Here is an 11,436-nt window from a genome sequence, read left to right on the forward strand (position 1 = left end):
CAAATGGCTTACCCAGTGTGATCTAGTAGAGAACTGGATGTTCTTTGGCCTTCTTAACTTGGCTTCATTACAGGCACTGAATCCTTGATCGTTTTTGTTTGCAATCCCAGAATGGTGCCAAGGCATTTTTAAATGTTTAACTGTTGCACATACTGATTGTCTCTGGTATAGAGCTTTGATGTTAAATTTTTATGTTTGTTGTCAGTGAGCTGAAACTGTTGGACTAAGAGCATTTGTTTTGGCCTCTGAGTCTCATCAACCAGAGATGCCTTTAGTGCATCAAGTACAGGTTAGTGCCACATGAAAATCAGTCTCAGTCACTTTTCAATATGGCTTGCAGATATCTTGTAAACAACTCGAGAAGTATCTGCTGTCTGGCACGATGTTGTTTTCCTTGTTCTGTATATTTTGGCCCATTTTACACAGCCTTACTCAACCTCCATGGGCAAAAGGGGCTGAGTCTTAAAATTTGGAGCTTGCTTACTGTACCTATAGTGCCTTTAATGTCCGAAGGTTACAGACGTCATTCTAGTAGATTGACTTGCTGCGAAGGGACACAGTGTTTGACTTAATTTTACTGGCGCCACACTGAGGAAACGTTAGAACCTGACACTCGGGCCAACTGGTCATTGCTGGTCATGTCCAATAAATATCATTTTAGTAACCAAACCATTTTAGTAGATGCACTGGTGGCACCAACACACTGCACTCCAAGTTGGCAGATTGTAGGTTTGTACCTTGTTCTTCACCGTGCTATCGGGGGGAGGTTTCGGGCCCTGGGGAGGTGCTTCCCCACAGCGGTAAAGGGAAAACCACCGAGCAGTCATCCTCTACTGCTATTTGTGTGCGTCCTAACAACTATTTACAGAGCAGCATTACAGAGGCTCACTCAGCGACCGTCCCGGTAAGTCAGGAAACCGTGTCGGCATGGGAGGGAACCCAAAGAGAATGTTTAATTTTTAAGAAAACAATATCGATAAGTGTAACTTTTCCCTTCAAAAAATGATACATTAGGGAGTAAAAATTAAAATTCCCAGATTATGTGATGTAATAGATAAAGTCGCGGATCTATTTGGATTGCCCCCTTGAGCTCCTTTATCGTTTTTAATTTGATCAGTACCACATTGTATATTGCCAAATTCAAACATAGAAAATTGTCCTGAGGTGTCCGATAATTGGTAAGTTCGGTCAACAGGCAGCCCAGAGACATTTACAATGTGTGCGTTCATTATTACGTCTTTCTAAATATTTCTGGTTAGGTTCTGCAAAGTAATGCCAACTGTATCACCATGAAACAAACTTCCTCTTCCCACTACTTGGATAGAATGTACAGTAACATTAACAATGTGTGGGACCCAAAGGCATTTCTGGACTGTACACCAGTGGAAAAAAATGCAGTTGCTAGAAAAACATTTTGAAACTATATTGGGTGTCTTGAATACAGTCCAGTCTCTAGTTAATAATAATTTAACAATCCAACTGCGGGAATTAATAAAAAGTCATAGTGCGGCTCTTACTGCTGCAGAAGACTTGCTTAAAAAAGAGATAACAGTAAATTGTAAAGCATTGTACTCTTAAAAGGAAGATGCACGTTCAAATCCTAGTCATTGTTGTAATAGGATTTTTACAGAATAGCCTCAGATAAGGGGTACTACTGGTTTTCACCTGTCTCCCAAGCTTGGTGTATTATCTTCATAACCAGTTTCCCCTCTTTCCCCCATCCCACCCCCATCTGTGCTGCCTCTCCTTATATACGTTAATTTGGCACTCTCCCTACTGGCCTTTTTTAGTACAAACCCTCTTTCAAAGAAACATTACAGTAAGTGTTCTCCCTCACAGAATTGTAGTTATGAATCCAGTCTCTTTGGAAATCTAGATAGTCGCGCAATACTATTCTGTATCTCAGAATTCCCAGTGGCCTCTGGTTCAGCTCCAGTTCCAATTCTTTCTCCTTTTGTTTAATTCAGCATTGGGATAGAAGTTCAGCTCAGGCGGTAGTGCAAAAACGGACCGTGTCACATCGGCCCCCTGTTTTACGCCCTCCTGACATTCAGTTCTATTGACTTCAATATCGGGTGGGGTGTATAACAAGTGGCCCGTGTGGTACCGCCCGTTTCTACCCTACCGCCCAAGACAAATTTCCACCCCTAATGTCCTCAGTTCTTATAGTTTTCCACCTGGTGGAGCCCTCTTGGTGCCTCTTTTCCTCTTGATCTGGGATGTGAACAAGACAACATTGGCTTCTCTTTACAGAACCGCTGGGTGTCTGAACATATGGCCACGGTGCTGAATATTCTTCTTGAAATGTTCCCTTGGTCTTTGAGTCTATCGTCCAGACCTGATCACTTTCACTCAAACTTTCATCAGATGACTGCTTTTTAATAGTAGTCCATCTTGATCCTGCAGTTTACTTGTAGTGGCTCAGTATAGTACCAGTCTGCTGTTCAGTTTTGATTTCGTTGGTCATCCTGGTCTCATTGTTCCATGATCTCATCTCTGTAAAGCTTTTTCTTTATCTCCTGTAGCTGATTTGTTGTTGCCAGAATGCTTTGCAAAATCACATTTAGATATGCTTCCTTGTGCTGGAACTTGTGGTGAGGTATCTGTATGAGAAATCATGTACAAGAATCTTAGAAGATACGGACAAACCTTTGTATTCTAGGAGGCCAATTTATCAATATTTTTATGACCCAGTAGAGGTAACAATGGTTTATGGTCACTCTCAATATGCAGAGATTTTCCAATAAGGTACTGGTGAACTCTCACATACCTAAGTCATAGTATTGAGTTTCTCTATTTGTGCAAATCTTCTTTCCATGCTGCTCCCTCATCATGAGGCATACACTTCTGTAGCCATTGTCCTTGCTGGGATATATGTAGTCGGACAGCTCCTAATTCATACAAAGATGAATCCATTGAGTCATGGATTCTCTATTGGGAGTCATATAATACCAGTGTGAGCAAGATAGTTAGTCCTGTTAGTCACCGCTCTACATATATCTTTTGATTTTCTGAAGGAGGTCTCTTGAAGGTTTAATTTTCTCTATCAACTGTTGCCTAATTGGTTTAACCATTCCTAAGGAAGCAGGAACCTCTCTCACATTTGTGGGTGGAGACATCTTGAAGATGAATTTGGGTGCTGTTGGAGTTCCTTTTAACTCATGCAGAATCTGTTACTTCACCTAGGAACTTGATTTTTCCTTTTGGGAATTTGCACTCATTGTTCAATGTAATCCTTCATCATATAGTTTTTTACAAAACAGTCTTGAGATGTATGCAATGCTGGGTTCCTCTGCATAATGGAACATCATCCATTTGACATGCAGCCCTTTGAAAGCTACCCAAAAGCATTGTACACCTCTGGAAATATGTTGGAGCTGAACAGATGCCAAATGGAAGTCAATTGAAGTGGAAAAAGGTGTGATGAATGTTGTAAGCAGAGCAGATTCTTTTGAAGGTGATAGATTTGCCAGAATCCAGATTGGCATCTATTTGGAGGGGGAAAATGCCTTCCTTGCTGAGCTAGAAACTGATTGACAAAGGATATCATAGGTGTGGTTTTCCTCAGCTTTGTTGCCCAATTTCAAATGCCATGGGGATGGCTGGAAGAGAAAAATTGGACGAAGTCCCGTTCCACCGACACATTTCCTGGTGGACGAGATCGTTGTCTTTTTCTGATGCAAATTAAAAACTACAAAATATATACTAAATTACAACGGATTACAACGTTAGAAGTGGCCACCTCAAATGGACATGCAACTCATTTTCATATGTAATTGGGGCACATCAGTTGTGTGCACAACTTTCTGCAGTTTTGGCATGCAGGTGCCTGATGTTAATGCTTACTTTAAATAGACATCCAGAGTTGTTAGGCGGTGGTAAACATCCAGGAGGTCATGGTAAAGACACAGTAATATAAGGGTAGGTGTATTATAACCACATTTTTCCTGTTTAAAAAAAAATCCTCTTTAGGTTCTCATAAACTTTAATGCTAATTGATAAAAATTATTATTCTCCATTCAAGCATCATTACTGGTAGCAATGGGTCTCCGAATGGGAATCCTCTATTTGATGTGTCTGGAAAAAGGGGAGGATTTATGGAGGAATGCCAAGCAGGCCAGGCTGCACGAGAGCTGCTCTGTGCCCACCTGCAGGTACCCGCACACTCATGTCTGCAGACAGAGGTGAACATACCTCACTTTGGCAGATGATTAATGCAGGTGGAGGTTGGTCTTCCCAAAGATAGCTGGGACAACAGACCATGCCTGACTAACCAATTGTTAGGTGCTGCCCCAATCATATGTCCTGCTTTCAATGGCACTATGTGAAGGTGACTTCCCACAGAAATACAATTTCAACACCTTTGAAGTTAAGCTGAAACAAAATGCAATAGATGACTGCAACTCTCAAAATTACATCGGATCGACAGTAATTCATGAAAGGCTGTATTTGTCTTATCAAAATGAAATGGATAGTCCTCCTTTGACAATGGCAAGGATGTTTCTGATTGAATGTAAAGACTCTGGTCAATTGAACAATTAACACCGTAGACATTCCATTATGCTTTTCTTAGTAACTTCCACTAGTGTAGCCCACAGCAGCAAACTTAACTGGGTGCTGAGCTGATGGCTTTTCTGTTGCAAAATATCATGTGTGCCTGCAGAATTTTAATATCCCACATTATGATTTTAGCTTTGAGAATCCAAACCAAAACAATTAAACAGGAAAAAGTATATTTTTTGTCACCTGCTCTAAAAGTGAACTACAGACATTTTAAGTGTGGCTTAGTTATTTTCAGGAGAAGAGCATGATTCCCATAAAAACCTGCAAGAAAAGTATAATTAGGAAGTGAAACTAATTAAGTCTCCCTGCCAACTACAAAGCTGTCAATCTACAGAGGGGAGGCAAGGATTCCTTGTAACACATGATGGGAAGAATCCATAGACCCTCCATTACTAGGACAAAATTTCCCATCAGCAGGAACCTGCTGTGTTAAACTTCTATGCTGCCAGTGCAAAATGGGTGTGCGAGGGCCAAGAAATGACATGTTAATTAAATTAGCCAGCTCCCCATTGATTGTCCAAAACAAGCACATTATTTTCTGTTCTCGGTTTACTGCCAGCATCAATCGCTCTTCCACAGGATATGCAAAGCGCTAAAATTAAATGCTCAATTTTATGTAAATGGAATGACCTCATAGGCAGTAATTAAGCAGTGTTGTCACCTGCCCGTATGTAATGGGTTTAAAAGACCAATTACAATCTTATCTTCCTCAAGGGTGAACTGTTGTTTTCAAATCCAAATTAGAAAAAATAGGCATTGCATTGCACGCTCCTCTCTCCTTGAGCTTTTTTTTGAGGCGGAAGAAGAGGATGAAAGAAGAGAGGTGAGGAAGAATGTGAGAGAGATTTATTTGCACAGGATATGGACTGCCTGCACCCACCATTGCCTCTGGCGCCACCTGGAATGTCCAAACAGAACTGACTTTGCAGGCTCAGGTTCACTGGGAAGGCAATAATGTCATCTGTTGCAGTTTGACCGGCGGGCAATCTCAGCCACAGGGACAACACTGCTACTGGATATAGAATTTTATCCCTCCAGCTCCCCCAAGCTCCTACATCTGTATAATAAGTCAATTTTGCAATACACTGATGCATCAAACAAGCCACTGATGCTCTTTTTAACAGTGCAAACCCTTTCATCAGCTTCCAACACAACAGGATGAAAGCATACTGCAGCAGTACTGGGACAGGAAGGAGCTGTACCCCTGGGACAGGCTCTACCTGAACCAGAATGGGACTGGAGTCCTAGCAGAAAGGATAAATAGGACAATGCATAAGGCTCTAAACTAGCAAGATGGGCGGAAGGATCTGGTAGAAATAAGACAAGCTTAAAGATAAAAGAAACAGGAGATGAGTGTAAAGGTCAGGCTAGAGTAAGGATTAAAGATAATATAAACGGTCAAGGAACAAATACAGTTATAAAACAGAAGTACAAAAGGACTGTTAACAATATAGTAAAAGGAACAACTATTAAAAATGAATTAAACTGCCTGTACAGCAATGTACACAGCGTCCAAAATAAAATGGGGGAACTGGAGACAATAATCCGTAGTGAGGAACCAGATGTAATAGGAATGACTGATACATGGCTACATAAAGAACAGGACTGGCAACTAAATATTGCAGGCTATAACACAATCAGAAAGTATAGGGAAGGAAGGTGGGGGAGGGGGGATGGAGTAAATAATTAGAGATAACATAATGGCAGTAGAGGAATGGAGCATAACTAAAAGAAAGATAGAAACAGAATCCATATGGATTGAAATAAAAGATAAGAAGGGGTCGACCACACTGATAGGAGTATACTACAGACCACCTAATAGTGGAAAGGAGGTGGAGGAAGAAATATGTAAGCAAATATGTGAAATGAGTAAAAGACGTAGAATAATAATCATTGGAGATTTTAACTAACCCCAAATAAACTGGCAAGAAGAGGTAGGTAAAGGGATACAGGACATAGAGCTTTTATAATGTGTGCAGGACTCCTTTCTTACCCAGTAGGTAAAAAGCCAAACAAGAGAGGAAGCACTATTGGATCTAGTAATGGGAAATGAACCAGAACAGATAAGAGAAGTAAGTGTAGGGGAACATCTAGGCAATAGTGATCACACCATAATAAGGTTTAAGATAAAGATTGAGAAGGACTTAAGTAAGACAAAGGCCAAAGTAATAAATTGGCAAAAAGCTGATTTTCAGGGGAAGAGAATGGAACTAGGAAAAGTAAACTAGAACAATTTACTGATAAACAAAGAAATAGAACATCAGTGGGAAACATTTAAAGCGGTGATCAAAAGAGTCCAGGAGAAATATATCCCATTAAAAAACAAGAACAAACTAGCCAGTAATGATACACTGAGGATGTATAAAGAAATAAGGGCAACATTGAAACTAAAGAAAAAGGCATACACTACGTATGTAGACAACAAAGGAGAGGATGACAAAAGGAAATATGAAAGGTTAGAAAGAAGCTTAAATAAAACAATTAGGAAGGCAAAGAGAAACTGCGAAATTAAATTATCAAGGAATATAAAAAGAAATAGGGATAGAGCCACTAAGGTATACACATGATAAGCTCATAGGTAATCATGATGTGGAGATGCCGGTGATGGACTGGGGTTGACAATTGTAAACAATTTTACAACACCAAGTTATAGTCCAGCAATTTTATTTTAAATTCACAAGCTTTCGGAGATTTTCTCCTTCCTCAGGCAAATGTTTCAAGAACTCCTTGAAGCCTACGCATTTATACATATAGAACAATACATGGTGTTTACAGACTGCCCCTGCAACTGCCCGTTGCCAAGGCAATCACCGTGTTCAGACAGAGAGGTGTCACCTGCAGAACCCCCGAATACACATTCAACAAAAAAACAAACAGGGAAAAAAAACAGAGAAAAAAAACACAAAGAGAGGCAGAAACATCCGGAAGGCAGAGAGAGCCAGCAAATGACCCATTATATTAAAAACAGATAACATTTGTTCGCTGGTGGGGTAACGTGTAGCGTGACATGAACCCAAGATCCCGGTTGAGGCCGTCCTCATGGGTGCGGAACTTGGCTATCAATTTCTGCTCGACGATTTTGCGTTGTCGTGTGTCTCGAAGGCCGCCTTGGAGTACGCTTACCCGAAGGTCGGTGGATGAATGTCCATGACTGCTGAAGTGTTCCCCGACTGGGAGGGAACCCTCCTGTTTGGCGATTGTTGCGCGGTGTCCGTTCATCCGTTGTCGCAGCGTCTGCATGGTCTCGCCAATGTACCATGCTCTGGGGCATCCTTTCCTGCAACGTATGAGGTAGACAACGTTGGCCGAGTCACAGGAGTATGAACCATGCACCTGGTGGGTGGTGTCCTCTCGTGTGATGGTGGTATCTGTGTCGATGATCTGGCATGTCTTGCAGAGGTTACCGTGGCAGGGTTGTGTGGCGTCGTGGACGCTGTTCTCTTGAAAGCTAGGTAGTTTGCTGCGAACGATGGTCTGTTTGAGGTTGGGTGGCTGTTTAAAGGCGAGTAGTGGAGGTGTGGGGATGGCCATAGCGAGGTGTTTGTCCTCATTGATGACATGTTGAAGGCTGCGGAGAACATGGCGTAGTTTCTCCGCTCCGGGGAAGTACTGGACGACAAAGGGTACTCTGTTGGTTGCGTCCCGTGTTAGTCTCCTGAGGAGGTCTATGCGATTTTTTGCTGTGGCCCGTCGGAACTGTCGATCGATGAGTCGAGCGTCATATCCCGTTCTTACTAGGGCGTCTTTCAGCGTCTGTAGGTGTCCATCGCGTTCCTCCTCGTCTGAGCAGACCCTGTGTATTCGCAGGGCCTGTCCATAGGGGATGGCCTCTTTGACGTGGTTAGGGTGGAAGCTGGAAAAGTGGAGCATCGTGAGGTTGTCCGTGGGCTTGCGGTAGAGTGAGGTGCTGAGGTGCCCGTCTTTGATGGAGATTCGTGTGTCCAAGAAAGAAACTGATTCTGAGGAGTAGTCCATGGTGAGCTTGATGGTGGGATGGAACTTGTTGATGTTATCGTGTAGTCTCTTTAGTGATTCCTTGCCGTGGGTCCATAGAAAGAAAATGTCGTCGATGTATCTGGTGTATAGTGTTGGTTGGAGGTCTTGTGCAGTGAAGAAGTCCTGCTCGAACTTGTGCATGAAAATGTTGGCGTATTGGGGTGCGAATTTGGTCCCCATGGCTGTTCCGTGTGTTTGGGTAAAGAACTGGTTATCAAAGGTGAAGACATTGTGATCCAGGATGAAGCGGATGAGTTGTAGGATGGCTTCCGGAGATTGGCTGTTGTTGGTGTTGAGTATTGATGCTGTCGCAGCGATGCCGTCATCGTGGGGGATACTGGTGTATAGTGCCGAGACGTCCATCGTGGTGAGAAGTGTTCCTGGTTCAACTGGTCCGTGGGTACTGAGTTTTTGTAGGAAGTCTGTAGTGTCACGACAGAAGCTGGGGGTTCCCTGTACGATGGGTTTCAGGATGCCCTCGATGTATCCAGAGAGGTTCTCACACAGGGTTCCGTTGCCTGATACGATGGGACGTCCGGGTGTGTTGGCTTTGTGTATCTTTGGGAGGCAGTAGAAGTCTCCCACGCGGGGATTACGTGGGATGAGAATGCGTAGGATGCTTTGAAGGTCTGGATCGAAGGTCTTGATCAGTTTGTTGAGCTGGTGGGTGTGTTCTTTGGTCGGATCTGCGGGTAACCGTCTGTAGTGTTCCTGGTTGTCCAGTTGTCGGTATGCTTCTTTGCAATAGTCTGTTCTGTTCTGTATGACTATGGCTCCTCCTTTGTCCGCTGGTTTGATGACGATGTTGCGGTTGGTCTTGAGAGCGTTGATGGCGTTGCGTTGTGCTCGGGTGACATTCTGGACTGTCTTCTGAGTGCGGCTGATGAATCTGGCATTGACGCATTTCCTGACAGCTTGAGCATACATGTCCAGCTGAGGGCAGCGACCCTCCGGAGGAGTCCAGTTTGACTCTTTCCTCTTCGGTTGCTGTACCGCGGATCCCTCTGTCTGCTGTTCCGGATCGTCGATTGTCTCATTGGGTTCGCTGCTGAAATCTTGGGGTTTGTGGTAGAATTCCCGGAGCCTCATTCTCCTGATGAATTCCTCTGTGTCCGCCGCGAGACTAGTGGGGTCCATTTTGGTAGTGGGGCAGAAATTGAGCCCTCGGCTGAGAACTTCGATTTCGTCTGGTTGAAGGGTGTGGTCGGATAAATTGACAATAGACTTCCCTGTGGTTGCAACCGTGGTACCAGGGGAAGCTTGGTCGTTGCTGGTGGTGATGCCGAGTTTCTCAAGCTTCCTGCTCTTGGTTTTCATGTAGGCAGCGTAGTTCCGTTGCCTCGTCTGTTTGGCGGTATAACGTAGCTGGTCTGCTGTGTCCTGAGTACAGGTTGAGAGTATGGACTCTATCTTGGTTTCGAGGTTGTGGCGTCTGCTGTAGAGTTGGTGTATGAGATGGTTGCGGAGTGTGCGAGAGGTACGGCGGCAGAGTCTCTCAGCGTAATCCGAGTTGTATGTGGACTTGAGTGGGTTCGTGATCTGGAGTCCTTTCGGGATCTTGTCTGCTTTCTTGCAGCTCTGTAAAAACTTGATGTCTGTGTCTAAATGCGCGATCTTCTTGGATATCCTTTCCACTGTGAGCCGGCAGTTTGTGGTGTCGATGGTAGTCATGATGTGGAGATGCCGGTGATGGACTGGGGTTGACAATTGTAAACAATTTTACAACACCAAGTTATAGTCCAGCAATTTTATTTTAAATTCACAAGCTTTCGGAGATTTTCTCCTTCCTCAGGCAAATGTTTCAAGAACTCCTTGAAGCCTACGCATTTATACATATAGAACAATACATGGTGTTTACAGACTGCCCCTGCAACTGCCCGTTGCCAAGGCAATCACCGTGTTCAGACAGAGAGGTGTCACCTGCAGAACCCCCGAATACACATTCAACAAAAAAACAAACAGGGAAAAAAAACAGAGAAAAAAAACACAGAGAGAGGCAGAAACATCCGGAAGGCAGAGATATTAAATAATTACTGTCATAGGTAATGACAGTGAAATGGCAGAAATATTAAATAATTACTTTGCCTCAGTATTTACCAGGGAAAACTAACCAGGTGGGCATGACATTAGAAGAAGAGATCAAAAAAGATATAAAGACATTTAAGATAGAAAGGGGGGAGATAATTGATAAACTAATCAAACTTAGAGAGGATAAAACCCCTGGTCTGGATGGATTGCATCCGGCATATTAAAATAAGTTAGGGAAGAGATAGCAGAGGCATTATTGCATATGTATAAAAATTCATTAGAAAAGGGAATAGTGCCAGAAGACTGGTGAACCAGCCCAGGGGACTACAGACCAATTGGCTTAACATCGGTGATAGGAAAGGTAATGGAATCTTTACTCAAAGATGTAATAGAAAAAACATCTAGAAAATGTAATAAAGAATAGTCAGCCCGGATTTTAAAAAGGAAGGTCATGCTTGACCAATCTTATTGAGTTCTTTGAAGAAGTAACAAAAAGGGTAGACAAGGGTAATGTAGTAGATGTAATATATTTGGATTTTCAAAAGGCCTTCGATAAGGTGCCACATAGAAGACTCATGACTAAGATCAGAGCATGTGGAGTCAGGGGACAAGAATGGATAGCAAGCTGGCTACAAAATAGAAAACAGAGAGTAGGGGTTAAAGATAGTTACTCAGACTGGCAAAATATGGGAAGTGGTGTTCCACAAGGATCAGTGCTGGGACCACTGTTGTTCACATTTACATAAACGATTTGGACTCGGTAATCGGAAGTACAATTTCAAAATTTGTGGATGACACCAAATTGGGGGGTATGGTTAATACCAAGGAGAACTGCGACAAAATACAGGA

This window comes from Heptranchias perlo, chromosome 16, assembly GCF_035084215.1.
Source record: "Heptranchias perlo isolate sHepPer1 chromosome 16, sHepPer1.hap1, whole genome shotgun sequence".
Lineage (NCBI taxonomy): Eukaryota > Metazoa > Chordata > Chondrichthyes > Hexanchiformes > Hexanchidae > Heptranchias > Heptranchias perlo.